Source organism: Ascaphus truei, chromosome 5, assembly GCF_040206685.1.
Source record: "Ascaphus truei isolate aAscTru1 chromosome 5, aAscTru1.hap1, whole genome shotgun sequence".
Taxonomy (NCBI): Eukaryota; Metazoa; Chordata; class Amphibia; order Anura; family Ascaphidae; genus Ascaphus; species Ascaphus truei.
In genome coordinates, this window is record NC_134487.1 from 82,406,018 (window position 1) to 82,428,887 (window position 22,870).

Here is a 22,870-nt window from a genome sequence, read left to right on the forward strand (position 1 = left end):
CCCGAGCACCACGTATTCGTCTGCGTCGACTGTCTCCAGGTATTCAGACATTCTGACGAAGAACTGCCTTCTCAGGGGTCCGTTGGCAGGAGCATACACGTTCAGGAAATTAAACGTGTAGTCCTCGTGTCGGACCCTGATATGCAAAAGGCGACCTGGAACAACAGCTTTGGCAAGCAGCAGCTCAGGTTGAAAGGATTCAGAGAACAGGGTCACCACCCCACAAGATGTCGAAGTGAGGTGGCTGAAAAAGACCTTGCCTCGCCACTCCAGATGCCAGCTGGCTTCAGCCTCTGGAGTGGTATGGGTTTCCTGCAGGAAACTCACAGAATACTTTCCCTTTTGTAAAAAGGAGAGTACCTGGAACCTTCGAAACCCGTCCTTACATCCATTAACGTTTAGCGTACCGATGCTCAAAGCCATTGGTAATCAAGAGTCTTGCTTCCCATAGGCGCTCAGGGTACTATACCCCGAGAAGCCTTTACGTGCTCTCGCAACACTTTGTTAAACTTTAGGACCCGAGTATGTTCGATAGTCCCGGAAAGTTTGGCCTTGTGGTTAGCCTTGATGTATACTCTGAGAGATTGGAGAATGACCGAAGCATCCTTCCACCTCTCAAGGGCCAACTGCACCTTCGTATGTCCATGTCTACAGAGGGTATCATCCAGGAAACTATCCAGCTCCCGGGCAGGGATAATGGTGATCGAGGAGTCCACCGACTCCATGGTGCCAGAGGACTCCCCTCTGAGCCCAAACTCCCCAGGCTCCTCTTGGCTGGAGAATTCAAGACCCCCGTCCTTCTCTGCGGGGGCCTCTCTCAGCCCTAGATTGGATCCCCTCCTCGGTGTTTCCACGAGGGGGTCCACTGTGCTCTCCACCTCCATCCCCGAGTCAGGATGTTCAGGGGCAGCTGGTGGCAGCATGGCAGAGGCAGTGGTCTCCCGAGAGTCCTCGGGGGCCACAGAAGCACACATGCCACGGGTGTTCGCATCACCCACGGGAGGGCACTCACCAACCGCGGGAGGGCCCTCACCATCCGCGGGAGGGCCCCCATCGTCCGAGGGAGGGCCCCCACCATCCGCGGGAGAGCACCCACCATCCGCGGGAGGGCTCTCACCAACCATGGGGGGGCACTCGTTAGCAAGGGCTTCATTGGGAGGGTCTTTCCCAGCGTTCACTCCCAACAAAGTGCCCGCCCAAAACTCTGCACCAAGAGGGTTCAGGTCAGACAACTCCCAGATGTAATCGGAAGTGCTCACCACAACACCCTCCAAACCCTCATCCACGGGGGTCAGCCCTAACCCATCTCCTTCCTCTGGTGACGCAAACCAGGGCTTTTTATCCCTATGTGCGTCACCCGAAGGCGGTACAGCCGGAGGGGGATCTTGGCTGGCTCCGAAGATAGGTGCACTCGGCATGTCAAATTCACCGAAGCACAACTCTCCGGGGGACGCTCTCCAACCGAGAGGGGCGTTGGGAGGCTCCCCAACGTCCCCAGAGGTGTCGGGTACCTCCAGCTGCATTCCTTCCAGAAATTCGAGGGGGGGGGGCTGTACATTTGTGGGATCCGGCTTACACTGGTTAATCCCAACCAGTGAGCCGGACAGGACCACCTTGTGCGGAACTGATGTTTCTTTCCGCTTCCGAGACTTCAGAGGGCAAACGTAATATGGTTTACCCTCCTCGACCTCCTCAATCACCCTCTTATTGGTTTTTGATTTGCTCTTCCTGGGGATTGATTTCCCAGGAGAGGGTGCCGCTGTCTCCATAGCAGGAGTTTCCTCCCGCTCCCCTTCACCCTGTACGGTGCTTACAATGGGGTTAGGGGGTTCTTGGGGGGGGACAGCGACAGAGGGTGATTGTTGTGGGGTGACTTTGTTCTTTCCCCTCTTTTTTTTGAGCAGAGTTTCAGATGTCACTGTTTGAGTTGCAACAGTGACATCTTCTGTGGTCCCATGGGGGACCTGGGCCCTCGAGCTCTTTTCCTTCTCCCTCTGTTCTTTGGGGAGAGGTTCAGATGTCACTGTTCGAGATGGGGCAGTGACATCTTCTGCGGTCCCAGAGGGGGCCTGGGCCTTCGAGGGATTTTCCCTCTCTCTCCTTCTTTGGGGGAGAGGTGTAGACGTCACTGTCCGAGATGGGGCAGCGACATCTCCTGTGGTCCCAGCGGGGGCCTGGGCCCCCGAGGGCTCCGCTGCTGTGGGTGCAGCGGCACAGGGCGTTTCCCCCTGGGGGGAGACAGCGCTAACAGAGGCTGGCCGCTCTAGGGCGACCCCCTCTCCTTCCTTCCGCTCTCCAGGAAGAGGTGCAGAAGTCACTGTTCCGGATGGGACAGCGACATCTCCTGCGGTCTCAGGAGGGACCTGGGCCCCTGAGGGCCCCGCTGTGGTGGGCACAGCGGTACCGGGTGTCTTGGCAGAGGGAGGGGCGGGTGCAGGAGTTGGGATGGGTCCTCTGTTCCCTCTGAGGCAACTCCTACGAGTGTGCCCCAGCTCTCTGCACAGATAACATCTAACCCCCTCCGTGCCATAAAACACAGTGTATTCTATGCCCTCGTAGGGCACCCTAAACGAACCCTCCACAGATTCATTGCTCCCTGGCAGCAGCAGTTGTACCTGCCGCCTAAATGAGAGTACATGCCTCAGCGCCCTATCTCTGCAGCCCAAAGATAATTTTATTATGGGGGACTTAATGTCTCCCAGGGCTTGCAGGTACGGCTTCATGAGGCAATCTGGGATGAAGGGGGGCACATTTGACAGAATGACCTTTGTGCCTAACCCCTCCATGGGTTCCATAGGGATGTATTTCCCCCCTACACTGATGCCTTTCTGCACCAGGTAGTGAGTGGCAGCCAGCGTACGAAGGAAGAAAATGCCCCTCCCATACATTTTGCTGGCCGCCACCACAGCAGAGGGACCCACCACATCAGCCACAGCCCTCACATATATCTCCATGTTTAGGCCAGGTGACATTGGGCACCTCACCCCAAGCTTCCTGCTCAAACAGGGCGTGGCCCCAGCATTGTTGTTGCTGGGGTTAACGCCTGCAACTGCCACATGCGCCCATGTTGGAACTGGGACTGCAGGGGTTACGCTGCTAACAGGTGCTGGGGGAGGCGTGGCCAGGGCACTGGAAGGACCAGGCCTAGGGCTGTGACTAAGAGTGTTGCTCCTAGGGGCCACAGTTTTTGGTGTTCTATATCCGGGCGTCGCCCCTGTTGCCGCACTTGTCCTATTCCCCTTTCCAGGCATGATAAACAAATAAGCCTCTAAGTCAGGGGAAGGTATTGCTTAGTGAGAGAGGTATTGAGAGAAAACTGTCCCTTTTAGAAGAGACCTCTCTGCAAGGGGAAAAAAACAGCAGCTTTTAAAACCTGCTGCAGTTTTAAATCTTTTCCTCTTATTATTAACTCTCTCTCTCTGTTATAATAAGCAAACACCACAATTTACAAGTCTTTATAGAAAAGACACAGAGCTCTCAATAGCAAGTGAGAAAAGGAATCAGGCCTAAGAAAAACAAAAGAGTGAAATTGGAAGTTTAAACAACCAGTAAAAACCTCCAGTAGTGAGGGAGGAGAGAGGGGGGGAGACTGCAGTTTTCCAGCCAGCTAAACTGCAGCTATGCTGGGTTAAATCACTGCAGCCCCTGGGTGAAAACCAAAAACGGTTTTTAAGGCTGAAAATGCACCCAAAACCCTCTATAAAACTCCCAGTATACTCACAGTATACTCCCCCACAGATCCAAGCCAAAATATACCAAATAAAGAAAGAATAAAGCGGATTTCTTACCAAATGCCTGGGAGCTCTGTACATACACTTCTGAGTGGAAGCAGCCTATTTTGATCTGGTTCAATACTGATTGGCCGGCGAAGCCGGCCAATTCAGTTAAACAGCAATTCTACTTGTTGCCAAGTAGAACAAAGAAAAACCAGTCAAACAAATATATAAGGGAATCAGCAAGTGCACTGTAAAAAATGCACTTAAAAAAGAAGGGTTAACTCAGAAGAACCCCTGATGGGGGATACCGAGCAGAGCACCCCGCCTAACGCCCACTGGGAGGCAAACTCCGAAACCGTCCCAGCGGACTCGGCGTTCGTGAACTCTGCCCGAATACGGGAGTGCACCAGTGCCCGGAACACTGCCACGATGTTCGTTGGGACCCCCTTCTCCAAACGCTGCTTCCTGGTCTTGTAAATGGCTACCTTAGCCACTGCCAGGAGCAGGTTAACTAGGAGATCCCTAGGCTTATTGTCTCGGGACACTGGGCACCCAAAAATAAAATGATGAGGGGAAAAACCCAGCCAGAACTGCAGAAGAAGGCTCCTCAAGGTGTATAAGAGGGGCTGCAGTCTGGCGCAGCTCAGATAAATGTGGAATACGGACTCCCGCTCGCCACAGAAGGGACAGGCGGCGGGGGAGTCCGTGAAGTGTGCCAAATACTCTCCTGTGCTCAGTGCACCGTGGAGGACCCTCCAACTCAAATCCCCGGCGGGACGGGGAACCAAAGCTGAATAGAGCTCTCTCCACCGGGGTCTCTCGTCCTCGTTCCCAAAAAATACCCGCCTCCAGATGGTATCTGGGCGGGTGACAAGGGCGAGGTAGTGCACTATATGGAGCACCAGAGAATACAGGACTTTCCTCGGCATGCCGCGAAAACATGCCGGGGACATATCCCCCAACCTGCTGAGGTTTGGGGAGATAGGAACTCGAGGGGGTTGCCTTGGTTTGGGTTCTACGCAAAGATTCGGAGAGCTGAAGTTGATAAGTTGACAAGGCTCTCCGGTCTGCAAAACCCCCTCGATGAAGGTGCGTGAGTCGGGGTGGATGGCATCTTTAATCTCCTGGATCAAACGACGAGGGACGCGGGCAGTAAGCAGACCCATACGGGGCGCGAGCTCCTCTGCTCCTACCCAGTCTCGCCGCTCATAGTCCAGGAGATCCCCGACTCTGGTCACCTGCGCCAGGATTAGCCGGCGGCAAATAGAGGGTGAATCCAACATCCGAGCCCCCACTGCCGGATTATACAGCAGGGGCTCAGCGAGGAAATCAACCCCCGCCGCCCGTTCCTTCCCGGTCGCGGAGACCAGTTTCCAGGCCTTCAGTAAGTCCCGGTAGTATGCCGGCAGCACCGAGAGGTCTCTACCTAAACCCTCAGGCCTGATGATAAACAGTTGCCGGTCATACCTCATATTGCGCAGCTGGCGAAAGAAACTGGTTGCCAGCTGGCACCACTGCGGAGACGGATCTGCGAATAGGTATCTCTGCAGGTACTGGAGGCGGAAAGTGTGTAACTGGGAGCGGACACACACCACTCCCTGTCCACCCTCCTCCAAAGGGAGACACGCAACTCCCGCAGAGACCCAATGCTTCCCCATCCAGAGGAAATCCATCAACCTCCTCTGGATCTTGTTGATAAATTCGGGGGTTGGACCCATGGCTATCAGCCGGTGCCAAAGCTGACTGGCCACCAGCTGGTTGATCACCAGGGTCCTTCCCCTAAGGGAAAGCATTCTTGACAGATACACCCATGACCCCAGACGAGCAATGACCCGTTCTTCAAGATCACTGAAGTTTTCTGGGGCCGGGTCCTCCGCAGCAGACAGGTAGACTCCCAGATACTTGAGAGTATCGCTCTCCCACGAGACATTCCGAAACGTGGGGGGCAAAGAGTCCACCTGTAAGGGACCCACCAACATGCCGGAGCACTTGGACCAGTTGATCCGAGCAGAAGAGGCCGCGGTGTAGACCTCTTGGCACGCTTGTGCCCGCTCTAGATCATCTAGGTCCTGGGCCACAAGGAGCACGTCATCGGCATAAGCCGACAGGACTACTCGCATGTCGGGCTCCCGCAGCACCAGCCCGGTGAGCCTCCTCCTCAGTAGGCAGAGGAAGGGCTCAATGGCCAGCGCGTACAGTTGCCCAGACAGGGGGCACCCTTGACGTACTCCCCGACCAAACACAAAAGGTGCCGTCAGGGACCAGTTGATCTTCACCAGACACTCTGCAGAGGCGTACAGCATCTGGAGAAAGCCCACAAATTGTGGGCCGAAGCCAAACGCCCGCAGGGTCTCCATAAGGTAACGGTGATCCACTCTGTCAAATGCCTTCTCCTGATCTAGGGACAGGAAGGCGAGTGACAGACCAGTCCTCTGCGCGTAGTGCATCAGGTCCCGGACCAGAAAAATGTTGTCATGAATGCTCCGGCCTGGGACAGTATAGGACTGGTCGGGGTGAATCACCTCTGCCAGCACGGACTTGAGCCTCAGCGAAAGCGCTTTGGCTACGATCTTATAGTCCGTGCTGAGCAGTGAGACCGGTCGCCAATTAGAGATCTGACGGAGATCCCCCTTCTTCGGCAGCAAAGACAGTATTGCCCGCCGACACGAAAGTGGCATCTCACCGATCTCCAGGGCTTCGGCTAGGACCTCGGTGAAATCAGGTCCCAGCATCTCCCAGAAAAACTGGAAGAACTCCACAGTCAGCCCGTCTAGCCCCGGCGCTTTTCCGTGGGACATGAGACTTAGGGCTTCAGAGAGCTCGGCCAGAGTCAAAGGTAACTCAAGCGGCTCCCTTCCATCCTCACTGACCGTGGGAAGCCCCTCTAATAAGACCCTGCATTTATCTGGCTGGATGGACTCCGGAGAGAAAAGATCTACATAGAATCTCCGGGTTCTGTCCCGGATGCTCTCCGGGTCAGTCAGAGGGGTACCGTCCTCTGCCAACAGGCATGTGATATGTCTACGGTTTCCCCTCTTTTTCTCCAGCGCGTAGAAGAGGCGCGACCCGCGATCCATCTCTCGAAGGAAGTTGATGCGGGATCGCACATACGCCCCCCGAGCTCTCCGATCTTCCAAGTCCCGGAGAGTGCACTTCCTCTCCACGTACATACTCTGCAGGTATTGGTCTCCTGCCACAGACAGCCGCTTCTCGAGATCGAGCACCTCCTCCCTGAGGGCCTCGATCTCAGCATCGCGCCGCCTGCTGGCACCCTTTGTGTACTCCTGACACACGAGGCGCAGATGAACCTTGCCCACGTCCCACCACTGCTCTAACGTGGCAAAGTCTGACCTGCAACCTCTCCAGGCCATCCAAAAGTCTCGGACCGTCGTCGCAAACCCCTTGTCCTCCAACAACGTATTGTTGAAGTGCCAATATGCGGCCGAGGGTGCTGCAGGCAGCAGCGTCACCGTCACGGACGCACAATTGTGGTCCGAAAACGGCGCCAGCCTAATGGCACTGGACTGGGCTCGTGACAGGCTGTGGCTGGAAATATACAGCCTGTCGATCCGGGACCAGGACATCCGTTCACCCCTAAACACCCTAACATGGGTGAACTCAGTGGATGCCTCAGGATGTTGTTCTCGCCAGACGTCTACCAAGGAGTAGCGGGTGATGACCTCCCGCAAGGCCGACGCAGAACACGGGTGTGGCTCCGGACCATTCCGGTCTTTGCGAGCCTCGAGGGTACAGTTAAAATCACCCCCGAGCACCACGTATTCGTCTGCGTCGACTGTCTCCAGGTATTCAGACATTCTGACGAAGAACTGCCTTCTCAGGGGTCCGTTGGCAGGAGCATACACGTTCAGAAAATTAAACGTGTAGTCCTCGTGTCGGACCCTGATATGCAACAGGCGACCTGGAACAACAGCTTTGGCAAGCAGCAGCTCAGGTTGAAAGGATTCAGAGAACAGGGTCACCACCCCACAAGATGTCGAAGTGAGGTGGCTGAAAAAGACCTTGCCTCGCCACTCCAGATGCCAGCTGGCTTCAGCCTCTGGAGTGGTATGGGTTTCCTGCAGGAAACTCACAGAATACTTTCCCTTTTGTAAAAAGGAGAGTACCTGGAACCTTCGAAACCCGTCCTTACATCCATTTACGTTTAGCGTACCGATGCTCAAAGCCATTGGTAATCAAGAGTCTTGCTTCCCATAGGCGCTCAGGGTACTATACCCCGAGAAGCCTTTACGTGCTCTCGCAACACTTTGTTAAACTTTAGGACCCGAGTATGTTCGATAGTCCCGGAAAGTTTGGCCTTGTGGTTAGCCTTGATGTATACTCTGAGAGATTGGAGAATGACCGAAGCATCCTTCCACCTCTCAAGGGCCAACTGCACCTTCGTATGTCCGTGTCTGCAGAGGGTATCATCCAGGAAACTATCTAGCTCCCGGGCAGGGATAATGGTGATCGAGGAGTCCACCGACTCCATGGTGCCAGAGGACTCCCCTCTGAGCCCCATCTCCCCAGGCTCCTCTTGGCTGGAGAATTCAAGACTCCCGTCCTTCTCTGCGGGGGCCTCTCTCAGCCCTAGATTGGATCCCCTCCTCGGTGTTTCCACGAGGGGGTCCACTGTGCTCTCCACCTCCATCCCCGAGTCAGGATGTTCAGGGGCAGCTGGTGGCGGCATGGCAGAGGCAGTGGTCTCCCGAGAGTCCTCGGGGGCCACAGAAGCACACATGCCACTGGTGTTCGCATCACCCACGGGAGGGCACTCACCAACCGCGGGAGGGCCCTCACCATCCGCGGGAGGGCCCCCACCGTCCGCAGGAGGGCCCTCACCATCCGCGGGAGGGCCCCCACCATCTGCGGGAGGGCCCCCACCATCTGCGGGAGGGCACCCACCATCCGCGGGAGGGCTCTCACCAACCATGGGGGGGCACTCCTTAGCAAGGGCTTCATTGGGAGGGTCTTTCCCAGCGTTCACTCCCAACAAAGTGCCCGCCCAAAACTCTGCACCAAGAGGGTTCAGGTCAGACAACTCCCAGATGTAATCGGAAGTGCTCACCACAACACCCTCCAAACCCTCATCCACGGGGGTCAGCCCTAACCCATCTCCTTCCTCTGGTGACGCAAACCGGGGCTTTTTATCCCTATGTGCGTCACCCGAAGGCGGTACAGCCGAAGGGGGATCTTGGTTGGCTCTGAAGATAGGTGCACTCGGCATGTCAAATTTACCGAAGCACAATTCTCCAGGGGATGCTCTCCAACCGAGAGGTGCGCTGGGAGGTTCCCCAACGTCCCCAGAGGCATCGGGTACCTCCAGCTGCATTCCCTCCAGAAATTCGAGGGGGGTGGGCTGTAAATTTGTGGGATCCGGCTTACACTGGTTAATCCCAACCAGTGGGTCGGACAGGACCACCTTGTGCGGAACTGATTTTTCTTTCCGCTTCCGAGACTTCAGAGGGTAAACATAATATGGTTCACTCTCAACCTCCTCAATCACCCTCTTATTGGTTTTAAATTTGCTCTTCCTGGGGATTGATTTCCCAGGAGAGGGTGCCGCTGTCTCCATAGCAGGAGTTTCCTCCCGCTCCCCTTCACCCTGTACGGTGCTTACAATGGGGTTAGGGGGTTCTTGGGGGGGGACAGCGACAGAGGGTGACTGTTTTGGGGTGACTTTGTTCTTCCCCCTCTTTTTTGAGAGGAGAGGTTCAGATGTCACTGTTTGAGTTGAGACAGTGACATCTTCTGTGGTCCCAGGGGGGACCTGGGCCCTCGAGCTCTTTTCCTTCTCCCTCTGTTTTTTGGGGAGAGGTTCAGATGTCACTGTTTGAGATGGGGCAGTGACATCTTCTGCGGTCCCAGAGGGGGCCTGGGCCTTCGAGGGCTTTTCCCTCTCTCTCCTTCTTTGGGGGAGAGGTGTAGACGTCACTGTCCGAGATGGGGCAGCGACATCTCCTGTGGTCCCAGCGGGGGCCTGGGCCCCCGAGGGCTCCGCTGCGGTGGGTGCAGCGGCACAGGGCATTTCCCCCTGGGGGGAGACAGCGCTAACAGAGGCTGGCCGCTCCAGGGCGACCCCCTCTCCTTCCTTCCGCTCTCCAGGAAGAGGTGCAGAAGTCACTGTTCCGGATGGGACAGCGACATCTCCTGCGGTCTCAGGAGGGACCTGGGCCCCTGAGGGCCCCGCTGTGGTGGGCACAGCGGTACCGGGTGTCTTGGCAGAGGGAGGGGCGGGTGCAGGAGTTGGGATGGGTCCTCTGTTCCCTCTGAGGCAACTCCTACGAGTGTGCCCCAGCTCTCTGCATAGATAACATCTAACCCCCTCCGTGCCATAAAACACAGTGTATGCTATGCCCTCGTAGGGCACCCTAAACGAACCCTCCACAGATTCATTGCTCCCTGGCAGCAGCAGTTGTACCTGCCGCCTAAATGAGAGTACATGCCTCAGCGCCCTATCTCTGCAGCCCAAAGATAATTTTATTATGGGGGACTTAATGTCTCCCAGGGCTTGCAGGTACGGCTTCATGAGGCAATCTGGGATGAAGGGGGGCACATTTGACAGAATGACCTTTGTGCCTAACCCCTCCATGGGTTCCATAGGGATGTATTTCCCCCCTACACTGATGCCTTTCTGCACCAGGTAGTGAGTGGCAGCCAGCGTACGAAGGAAGAAAATGCCCCTCCCATACATTTTGCTGGCCGCCACCACAGCAGAGGGACCCACCACATCAGCCACAGCCCTCACATATATCTCCATGTTTAGGCCAGGTGACATTGGGCACCTCACCCCAAGCTTCCTGCTCAAACAGGGCGTGGCCCCAGCATTGTTGTTGCTGGGGTTAACGCCTGCAACTGCCACATGCGCCCATGTTGGAACTGGGACTGCAGGGGTTACGCTGCTAACAGGTGCTGGGGGAGGCGTGGCCAGGGCACTGGAAGGACCAGGCCTAGGGCTGTCACTAAGAGTGTTGCTCCTAGGGGCCACAGTTTTTGGTGTTCTATATCCGGGCGTCGCCCCTGTTGCCGCACTTGTCCTATTCCCCTTTCCAGGCATGGTAACAAATAAGCCTCTAAGTCAGGGGAGGGTATTGCTTAGGGAGAGAGGTATTGAGAGAAAAATGTCCCTTTTAAGAAGAGATCTCTCTGCAAGGGGAAAAAAACAGCAGCTTTTAAAACCTGCTGCAGCTTTAAATATTTTCCTTTATTATTAACTCTCTCTCTCTGTTATAGTAAGCAAACACCACAATTTACAAGTCTTTATAGAAAAGACACAGAGCTCTCAATAGTAAGTGAGAAAAGGAATCAGGTTTAAGAAAAACAAAAGAGTGAAATTGGAAGTTTAAACAACCAGTAAAAACCTCCAGTAGTGAGGGAGGAGAGAGGGGGGGAGACTGCAGTTTTCCAGCCAGCTAAACTGCAGCTATGCTGGGTTAAATCACTGCAGCCCCTGGGTGAAAACCAAAAACGGTTTTTAAGCCTGAAAATGCACCCAAAACCCTCTATAAAACTCCCAGTATACTCACAGTATACTCCCCCACAGATCCACAGCAAAAAATACCAAATAAAGAAAGAATAAAGCGGATTCCTTACCAAATGCCTGGAGCTCTGCACATACACTTCTGAGTGAAGCAGCAGCAGGTGATAGTGCTGAGGTGAGTGTCGCAGCAGGTGATAGTGCTGAGGTGAGAGAAGCAGCAGGTGATGGTGCTGAGGTAGTAAAGCAGACAAACAGTGTGTGTTGTTTTAAATGTTCGATTGAGCAACCTAATTTATCAATTTTTACATGGTGTGGTGATCTTAAAATCTCATTCGCCACACCTGTAGCTACATTGAAAAATAGGTTGCCCACCTCTGCCCTAGAGCTTTTTCCTGCATCATTAAACAGCTTACAGTACATATGTAACCCCTCATTATTGGGTTTAGACTGACTTCTATATACTAAGGCGGGGCCCAAGTTCTACTCCACGTTGCGACCAGTGCTATCACACTAGCTGAGCATGTGGCCAAAGGTCACACAACAGGGCATGACACCGAGTCTTGAATAACCAGAACATATTTATAGAAAACCACTGCAAACACAGATATCTATAAATATATGTATCCCCAAACGGGAGGATCATGCATATACAGGAACAATACATATCACATAATTTGCTGCGCAGTTGTGTATCTGTGTCTCTCCCAAGTCCCATTGGCCATGGAATAAGAGGCGCCCAAGTTTGAGTGCCAGCACAATGTTGGAGTGCTTATGAATGTGTATGTTACTGTAGCAGGGTTGTGTCTTCGCAAAGACTTTGGTACCCTTTGTACTGTAGGTGGTGAGGATCCCCTTAGTATTTACTCACACCTCCCTTAGTCTGGTAGGCAACTGGTCCACTTTCAGCTCCACTCCAGGAGTCTGTCTGTGACCTCGTTACCCAGCTCCGCTGAGTTGTCCTCCTCATGGTAATCCTCATTTCCTCCTAAAGTAATCCTATATCAGCCTGAAATCCTTTTGGGTCATGGCAGTTGCCTCTCAGACTGGGTCTGCTCTCTCCAGCATCACTGTAGTTCTCCTCTCCTGCTCATGCTCTTAACTCTTCCTTTTTCTTCCCTGCATTTCATGGGTGCCCCTGACCTCTGATCCTTTGCACTGATTGGCTGTGATGCTTTTTCCCAATCTCAGCAGCAGGGGCTTCTGTGAGTTGTAGTCCTGCTGCTACTATTGCTCTCAGTCTGTCTCACTACCAGAAGCAAACACCAGAGAGAAGCCAGTCAAGGGGCAGCATGCATACATAGCTGTATCCTATCAAGGATATTACACATAGCTAATGGTCAAGATCACAGTAAGAGGGACTTATTACTGTTGAGAAAAACTGTCTCTAAACCCAGCAGTATGCTGGTTAATTGCACAGACAATCAACCAGACTCCACCTGGCTGATTAAGACTGTGTTAGAAAAAGCCTGTTCTGAGAAACAAGAAGATTTCCTTAGCCCACAACTAGGGCTGACCAGAGGAACAGATGTCTTGAGCTGCAGAAGGACTGTATGCTGATAGCAAGACAAGGTGACCAGACCTCTTTATTGGACACAGACATTGCCATAGCACACAAGGGTGCTGACCCAGGAGAGCAGAGAGGCCTTCCCCTACAGCTACAACAAACAGATAAGAGACTTTCTTCTTGGACTGTTGTATATCTATATGCAGTGTTCGACAATCCTATACATTTACACACCCGGGGAAGAATGCTGGCCTACCCAGCCTTTCTCAGTTACAATTTTAGCCCTTCCATTCCCCAATAACGTATTAGGATAAGAGGGGGGGGGTGACTTATAAGAGAACCTCATTGCTTTGTCCTTGAATTCTTCCCCCACTTTTTTTTTAAATCCCACGGAATAAATAATAAAAAGGCAGGTTATAATTAAAAATATAAAGAGGGTCTTTGGGGGGGGGGGGGCCGCGAGGAAGGGGGTCCCGCCGGACAGGAGGTGCCAAAGGGGTGGTGCTCCCGGCCGCATACACTGTTAAATAAAACATTGTTTGGTTAATTGTAACAATTTTTTATGCTGTGTACAGTTATTCCTAATGTATTTGTCCCATTCTACACCCAGTCAGTCACCCACCCCAGTCATTCAGTCACCAACCCAGTCAGTCACCCACCCAGTCAGTCACCCACCCAGTCAGTCAGTCACCCACCCAGTCAGTCAGTCACTCACCCAGTCAGTCCCTCACCCTGTCACTCAGTCAGTAACCCAGTCACTCACTCACCCAGTCACTCACCCAGCCACCCACCCAGTCAGCCACCCACCCAGTCAGCCACCCACCCAGTCAGTCACCCAGTCAGTCAGTCACCCACCCAGTCAGTCAGTCACCCACCCAGTCAATCAGTCACCCACCCAGTCAGTCAGTCACCCACCCAGTCAGTCAGTCACCCACCCAGTCAGTCACACACCCACCCAGTCAGTCACACACCCAGCCAGTCAGTCACCCACCCAGTCAGTCACCCACCCAGTCACCCACCCTCTCTCTCTCTCTCTCTCTCTCTCTCTCTCTCTCTCTCTCTGTGTGTGTGTATCACCCACCCTCTGTGACTGTGTGTCACCCACCCTCTCTCCCTTCTGTCTCTCCTTCTCTCCCACACTCTCTCTCTCTCCATACTCTCTCTCTCCCACACTCTCTCTCTCTCCCACACTATCTCTCTCTCCCACACTCTCTCTCTCTCCCACACTCTCTCTCTCCCACACTCTCTCTCTCCCACACTATCTCTCTCTCTCCCACACACTCTCTCTCTCCCACTCTCTCTCTCTCTCCCACACTCTCTCTCTCTCCCACACTCTCTCTCTCCCACACTCTCTCTCTCTCTCTCTCTCTCCCACACTCTCTCTCTCCCACACACTCTCTCTCCCACACTCTCTCCCTCTCTCTCACACTCTCTCTCTCACACTCTCTCCCTCTCTCTCACACTCTCTCTCTCACTTTCTCTCTCACACACTCTCTCTCTCACACTCTTGATCTGGATATCTTATTTACCCTATATATCTTAACTGCCCTATACTACACCAAAATAACCTATACTGCTTCCTTCCAGATCTGACTCAAGCTTCACACGGAAGACATCGGAATCCCCCCTAACCCAGAAGACAGGTAGGGAACACATCCCCTCCAATGTATAATGTTGCGGGAATGAGGGTACCTGGACATTGAGGGACTGCGGATCAGGTAAGATCTCAGGCGGGATTGCTGCTTTAGATATTGTGAAGCGGAGACGTCCAGACACTGGTTAAGGGGTTCAGGAAACTAGTCATTCACACCTGGCTTTTATTTATAGATCCGACATTTACACACACACACACATACACACACACACGTAACAAGGACTAATTGTAGTATAATGTAATACAATAAATACATTTATGTCAAAAACGAATGTTGTTCTGACTAGGAATTTATTAAATGTATTTTATTAATATATTTTATTTTAAAGCGGGGTTGGGGGCGGGACTAGGGTTGGGGCGGGACTAGGGGCAGGGTTGGGGGCGGGACTAGGTGGCGAGTAGATTTTTTGGTTGGGCGAGTAGATTTTTGGGTGATTTGTCGAACACTGTCTATATGTATATGTTTGGGGTGGTAACAAGCTTAGCTACCCACCCGGTTTGAGAGGGACGATAAAGGTGTAGATATTCTCCAAAGCGGAGTAGGCCTTTATTTTGTGTATTTTTAATGTTTTTGCCGTGTTAAAGGAACAGGCGCAATAAAGCCTCATTTTAGTTTCACCTTAAAACAGTGTCCATTGCGTACCTCTGCACACATCTTTTACAGTCACCCACTCAAAGTCCCATTGGACTCATATGTTAGAGCAAGAGAAATTGTAGTAGCAGATGGGTACAATGAACAACATCAAGGCATTTGAAAATCTCAGTTCACTTCTCTATGTTAATTGGTTTTAAATCAATAGATTTTCCATGAATGCATTCTTCATATTATGTTTGAATTCTTATTTTATACTAGCTGTACTCTACGTAACATACGCTGATCTAGGAGATCTGAAAGGTTATTAATTAAACATAACTCCTTGTTTTAACCCTCCCTGCAATGTCTTGCTGTCTCTTGCCCCCTCTTCCTCACCTTACTCTCTCCTCCATCATGCCCTGCTCATCTTTGCACTCTCTCCTACCCTCTCTTTGCACTCCCTGCCTTACTGTGTCTGCCCCTCTCTGTGCACACTACACCCCCTCCTCTCCTACTTATCTCATCTGTCTCCTAGTCCAGAGTCCAGAGTCCAATTCTTGTATTCTTTAATAGCACCGGTGAGTACACCAGTAATTATCACTGGATCAAGGGGGTCCCTAGCGTTGGAAATAGCATGACTAAGCACTAGAGGACCACCTGGTTCCAATTACTGTATGTAAAAAAAATATATAGAAATCCCCAGGTGGGATTGGTGCTTTATTGAAATGTTAACCTAACTTAACATCACGTTGAGACTAACGCTGTAGCCACAAAGGACAATAACATATCTTAAGTCATGTTTTGTTACTTAAAGAGCACAGCATGACCTACAGTATAGAGGATATTTATAATAATGAGATGAAAAATAGAAAGGGCAGAACTCTTGAAATGAACTAACTGTTTAGTAGACTTCCAAGTCAGCTTTATGAAAACGTGTTTTTTGCCCTTTATTCTGCAGCATACAAACAGGATCACAGATGAAAAGCCCAGATGGGCTTGAAAAGCTATCTGTTTTTCAAATCTGTACAGAGGGGGAATAATGTTACGGGTAAAACTGAAATGTAATTAAATCAATGGTAGTCACCCGTTCTCCGTCTTATTGAACGGTGGTGCGCCACACCCTGTCCTACTTTTTGCACCTTGGAGAGGAACCTGCCAGTGGTCAGTGTGAGTGTGTGGAGCTTATCACACAAGGTGTAACATTTAAAAAAAATGCTACAAATTTAATTTGGTTCGCACATTTTTAGAAAAATGTAACACATCTGTAGTTATCACTGCCAACAGAGGGTTTCTTTAGAATGGGCATGATGAGTGCGTATTTGAAGGAAAATGGGAATGTGCCAGAGATATGAGAGAGGTTAAAAAGGTGAGTTAGGGTGGGAGAGAGAGGTAGTGGAGGAGGGAATTGGAGAGGAAGGTGTGATGAGTGTGTGCAGACAAGAGTTGGGAGAAACTGTGGTAAACTAAAGTATGTGTTGTGGCAGAGGGGGGGGGGGGGCGGGTTAATGGTGCAGACTAATAGGCGTGAAATCAGTGTGGAGAAGTGAGCCCACCATAGGCTGCCTAGTAACATCCTTGTGTAGATGAAGTTGCAGAAGGAACCAGTCTCCAGTCCACCTCTAGTCCAACTACTGTCTAACTACATATTCACTTAAAGATTCTCACTTAAAGATGTGAACGCTTTAGATGCTTTGCTGTTATGCGTCCTTAGACTTCATTGAAATTTATACATCTAAACAACCATCATACTATATTAATGTATCTTTCCCAGTTAGAAATCACTTTTCACTGAGCATAAGCAGAGGGGTGATATATTTCCTTTGTTCTGTCTATAATGAGCAAAACGAATTTATGATTTTGGGATTTATACAGTAAAAACAAAGTTGAGCTGTAAGTGTGTAGATAAAAAGATAGTGGTATCTTGGGTTGTGAATAAAAAAAGCAGCACTCGATAATACTGTCACAAACAATTCAAATCCCACTTAGAAATGAAAACATCCTTTGTAAAAGGCCTCTTAAGATTCCCCGGTAGCCAGTCTCTTTAGGAAATGCAGACATAATGTATCAAAAGTGATGCTTTTGAAACAAAGGAATGCAGAAGCATTTTCATAATGGATTTTGTTAAATTAATTTTCATGCTTTTCATAGTTTGATGGTTATTTATGTTGTCTTGTGCTCCTTTAGATCCTTTAGATCCTTTAGATGTGGGTTTTGTTAGAAATCAGTTTAGACTGTTGTGTTAGGTGTCATGATATAATGTATCTACAGTGTGGACAACAATGTTACCATTTTTGGTCATGTAAACCTCTGATAATATAATTTAATATGCTGAATATTGTGAATGATGTAATATATTATTATTATTGACTTTGTGATCATTATCTGCATCTGATGTCATATGTTCTAGCATCATGCCACTGTGCGCATTCCAAATATGCCACATGTGCATCGTGAAACAAACTCAGCCATTGAGGTTTCTTCAAACAAAGCTGAAATGTTGATGTGCAGAACCTCCAAAGAGATCATTCCATTATCATAAAACCATCTGAAAAGGGTATGGCCATTGTCACGAATGGCACACCTGTGAGCACGTGACTTGTATATGTGACTAGGGTTAATACACACAGCTACCTAGCTGACCCACAACATCCCCACAGGGTCCCTAAAATTAGTAATATCTCCTGTCAATCATTCACAAATATACCTTAAAAAACTGCCATCACCAAGGGGTTTGTTGCATTCTCGTCCCAAACAATGATCTCGCACTCTTCAAGACCTTTGGCTGCTCCTGTATTTTTGCAATGTTGCAAATTGAATTTTCAGAGGGACCAAGATTAAGTGGCAGCCTGAGGGTTGTGTGATGGGTTCATGTCCAGGGCCGGATTACCCAATAGGCTGATTAAGCACGTGCTTAGGGAACCAGCAAAGCAGAAAAGCATCCCTACTACGCAGCCAATGCATGGCTTTGAGTAACCCCTACATTTCGCGCTTAATCTAATTTCAGTATGGTTTTGGGTGGCGCGAGCCATAGAAAGGTTAGAATCCCTATACTAAGAATGTTTAAAATTTGTTTCAAAATTCTGTAATTTGTATGTACAAAACTTTTGTCCAATTTTCAATACTGTAATTATTTTCAAAGCAAATATTCTGTTTTATAAGTAACTTAAAAAAAAACGTAATGGTAATAATGCCAAATATTTATGTGTTCTGTACACATTTTTGGTAAATCAAAAATGAAGCAGGTTTTATTGAAATTGTAAAAACAACTATTTTAATTTCAGCATACACGCAGTCCTCGGTTATCCAACACAATGTGTTACTCAAAATGGCGTTGTAAAGCGAAACATTGTAAAGCAAAACACATTTTCCCATAGGAACACTGTTTAAATGAAAGGTTCTGTTCCTGAAGGCATTTTTAACACTAAAATACACCAAATATTTTATGCAGGCAATAAGATATGCAGCACACACTTAAATTATATAGTGTATATATTGTATTATATATATAATATAACATAATAAATAATATATTATATAGTATAATATAATATTATATAGTATAATATTATATATATACGCTCTTACAACGCTTTGCAACGTTGTTTATGTGTATGCGTATATATATATATACACACATACACAACGTTGCAAAGCGTCGTAAGAGCGTTGGATAAGCTGTTTTGGCGTTGTAAAAATGAACATAGGTATGCATTGCCCAGCGTTGGATAAGCCATTCGTTGTAAAGCGAAGCGTTGTAAAACGAAGACTGCCTGTACATGTAAGTTTTATGTCATTTTGAAAAATACAATTTTATGGTTTAGTATTGTTTTTATTTTAAATTACATATGGGGGGCATTGTAATCATTTCAGTACTTAGGGCCTCCAAAAGGTCTTAATCCGGCCCTGATCATGTTATTGGTGATGTCATCAGTGATGTCATTTGTGAATTGTATCCAAACATAGAAAAAGAAAACAGTCTGATCTCAGGAAACATCATGCAAAGGTTGGTTATGATATCTTAAGAGATGTCCAAATGCATAGCAAACAGACAAACAACTTTCCAAAATATATAGGAGATTTCTTATCTGTTGGTACAGAATTCTTTGGGAATATGGAGGCTTGTAAGTGAAAATCAACAATTTCCTCTGGTACTGTAAATGGTGATACATTTTGATCATGGTTTCAAGGTGTCATAGAGATCATATAGCACTTGTTTTTTTTTTCATTTTTACCTTGTTCACTTCTTTTGTTTAAATCATATCCATCTGGAAATTGGCAATTCGACTTGTTTATTGTTTCTAAGATCTTCAAAAGGGATTATATGGCACCTTAAATTAGATATTGATGTTTTTTCACAACATTTTTTCTGACCAGTTTATTATGAGGAAAGTTCAATACAGGTATCTATGTGACACTGCGTAACTGCTCTATCACAAGGGATGAAACATTTCTTTTTTAGCAGGATGGCAGTTTTCTATATCAATTAGATGTGCTCCTTGCACTGCATTTTGTGCTCTTAGTTATTAGGGGCATTTTCCTTATACAGTACCTGTAAACACGATGCATTATGGAACTGTTTCAATGCCGTATGGAATGCATACAGAGTTTTAATAGCACATATGTATGTTCAGAGCCTCTTTTTAAGCTGTGCTTAGAGGTGCGCTCCTCAGTCCAAGCTCTCATTCATGTGAATGGTAGTAATGGTCATGTAAAGTTTTGCAACAGTTTGTGGATCAGGGCCTCTATAAAATGTACTGCTAAAATGTTCTAAAAAATAAAGAGACATGTTAAAAAATGCCTGTGTTTGCCTTGTAAATCTACCCAAATATGCTTACATGTACCCAAATATGCTTACATGTACCCACATTGTGTATGAATGTATTTGATGATAGGATCTATTTGTAGCCCTGGTCTCCAGCAGCTCCTAGAGACCCTCCTCCCTTGGAGCAGCGTGGTCGCGAGTGCCACCGGAGTCAGCGACGGACCCGACGGCTGCTTCCAAAGGTGGGGGCCGGAGCAGGGAGTAGCGCGCTATCTTCGCGAGCAGGCCGGTTGCCGGGGATGCAATCGGGCCGTTGCTAAGGCCGCGATCGCGTTGCTGCAGTCCCGGCGGCTCGGTAAGCAGGGCGCCGCCATTGTTAATGCTGTTGCGCATACGCAGGAGCCAGCTAGCGAGGGAGGCCCTCAAACAGCTCGCGCATGCGCAGTGAAAGGTAGTCAGCCCCCAGGGTGCATAGGGGCAGAGCCACATGACCCCAGGGAGCCAATTGGGCTGGAGGATGACTTTGCAGAAACAAAGGGATACATCGTTTGGGTTTGTGGCTACGCAGTTAGTCAGAGACAGGAGCAGCCAAGGGAAGGAGGTAGGGTACAGGAGTCAGTGACCCCCTGTACTAGGCCAGCAACCCCCAAGGCCCGAGATAGCCCTGACTCACCCAGTAGAGTGAGTGTTGCCAGGGACAGCCCTCAGGTCAGGGACCCTGTCACTTACATTAGTTGGAGCAGCGGAGCAGAAGGGGAAGGAAGGGTGCAGGGAGCGAGTGAAGCTCTTGCACCTCGTAAGGTCCCCCTCTCCCAGGTAGGCCCCAACTCCCCACCAGGTTAGTGGGTAATTGATAAGGGACGGCCCCAGTTGGGGACTCTGCCCTTAGTGTGTGAGTGCTGTCTTGTCAGAGTCACGGCTGTCAGTGCTGTGAGGTCTGACAGGCAGGCAGTGTTGTGCAGCACGTTTGCTGTACTTACCAAGTAGGTGGCAGTGCATTACTGCAAGTACTAGGTACGAGGTAGTTAGAGTTAGGACCGGGAAGAGCTAGGGGGACGGGATAGGCCAGTTAACCCCTTAGATCCCAGGTAGGTCCTCACTCCCCAGCTTGTAGTGCTATAGGGACAGGCCCTAGGTTAGGGACCGTGTCACGTAGTGCCAGTGATAGATAGGGACACAGCGGACACTGCGCTCCCTGAAAGGAGACTTGGGCTCAAGTCTATGCCCAGAGACAGAAACTATCTTCAGGGTGGGATCGCTCCTGGCGGACCCCAAGCAAGGAACCACCGGATCAGACGGGATCACAGGTCGACAGATCCTTTGCGAAGTCCTTGCAGGCCCGAGTGCAGGAGCACTCGGCAGGTACTCTATAAGTGCACCAACAAAGCTTAACATTCTTAACACATAGTGGCAGCGCTGACCACGGGACAAAGGGGTTGGGCTGTGGGCACCGTGTGGGGATGTTATAACTCTGTGATGTTATGAGTATGATGTAATAGTTATCCTTTGTTCAATCAGTAAACCTGTTATCCATAATACTGGTGTATGTGGTTTCTGGGTGGGTTCCTATGTTAGGGTAATTCTACATTCCCATAGAATCCTACATAGGTGGAGGCGCTGAAACCAAGAAACGTTCCAGAGGATTCACCCCAGGCTCTCACTAGCGGAGGCTCAGGCCTCCTGTGAGCCTGACAGGTATATGCACCACACCTGGTAACACCGTAGGTTCTCCGCACCCACACGATTTCTGCGATTGGGGTGGGGGAATACCCGTTACATATTTATTTTACAGGACCATCATACAGACAGAGACTGGCTGCAGTGGCACAGCCTGTGCCCCAATCTGAAGGGCCCCTTGTGGAGGAGGAGCCCAATGTGACCCTCTTCCTTACAGTGGTAACATAGGAGGGCACAACCACGGGGTTTGCTTATCCAGCTGCCCACCCCTCAGCTGCTATCCCAGTAGCTGCAAACAGGTGCTATACCATGAGCTGCCCTGAGCTCCTATCCCAGTAACTGCCCCTGCCCCAGCTGCTATTCCAGTAGCTCCCCCCCTTGCTGCTATCCCAGTAGCTGCTCCCCCAGTTGCTATACCAGTAGCAATACCCAGCTGCCCCTGCTGCTGCCTATCCAGCCACTCTGGCTGCACTAAGGAGTCAAACACACCCCCCCTCCTACCCCCTTGTGTTCACTGATGGCATGCCAGAGGGAGCTGCTGGACATGCAGCACACGGGATTTCATGACATCACTGCACGCTTGGCTGATGCCGTGGCAGGGCTCAACTCAAGGTAAATGGCGCAGGCAGCCCACCGGCAGGAGCAGGCAACCCAGCACCTGGAGCAGGCAGCCCAGTACTATGAGAAGGCAGCCCCACACCATAATCACATTATGCTCCTCACTATCCACCAGCACAGTAGTGCTGTGATTAATAGCATTGAAACCAGAGACAGAACATGAAACACAGACAGAGCTCAGTGCACATCCAGGGAAACTTATACATGGTACAGTGCCTAAATATATATGTATAGATATCTATTAAATAAAATAGTCTTTTAGTTTAACATTTTGGCCAAAGTGTTGTAAGCCCTTGAGCCACTACACGGCAGTCCACATCTCAAGGGTCCCTAACACTAATATAAATTCTTAATAACCTGTGCATTACCAGGAAGAATGATTTATAATAAATCTGTCAAAATTAGTTGCATAGTTAATATAATTAATAGCTAATTAATAGCATTGGCCAGATTTCGTCCTCAATAAATGGGCTCACCTGTGTTATCCAGTAGGGCTTGGAGACTATCTGTGCCCCTTCATGCTCGCTACCCTCGGTGCCTCCTTGGAGTATCTGGCCACATCGGGGGTTTCTCAAATTATAGAGACTCCCCCTCCTCCACCATCACAGGAGATGTCCACGCCATCACAGGAGATGCCCACACCATCACAGTAGATGCCCACGCCGTGGGTGAAAACTTTGAGGTATGGGAGAGCCCATACCATGGGCAAAGTGGGGCACGCAGCGCACGAACCAAAAAGAGGTGTGGACTGTTAATATTTGTCCAGGTAAGAGGCCTCGGAAAGCCCCTGCACCAAGCCCCGCAAGAATACAAGCTGGCCCTGAATCATTATAGTACACTCAATATTACATGTAATAGTAGACCACATAAACATACCTTACTTTCCCT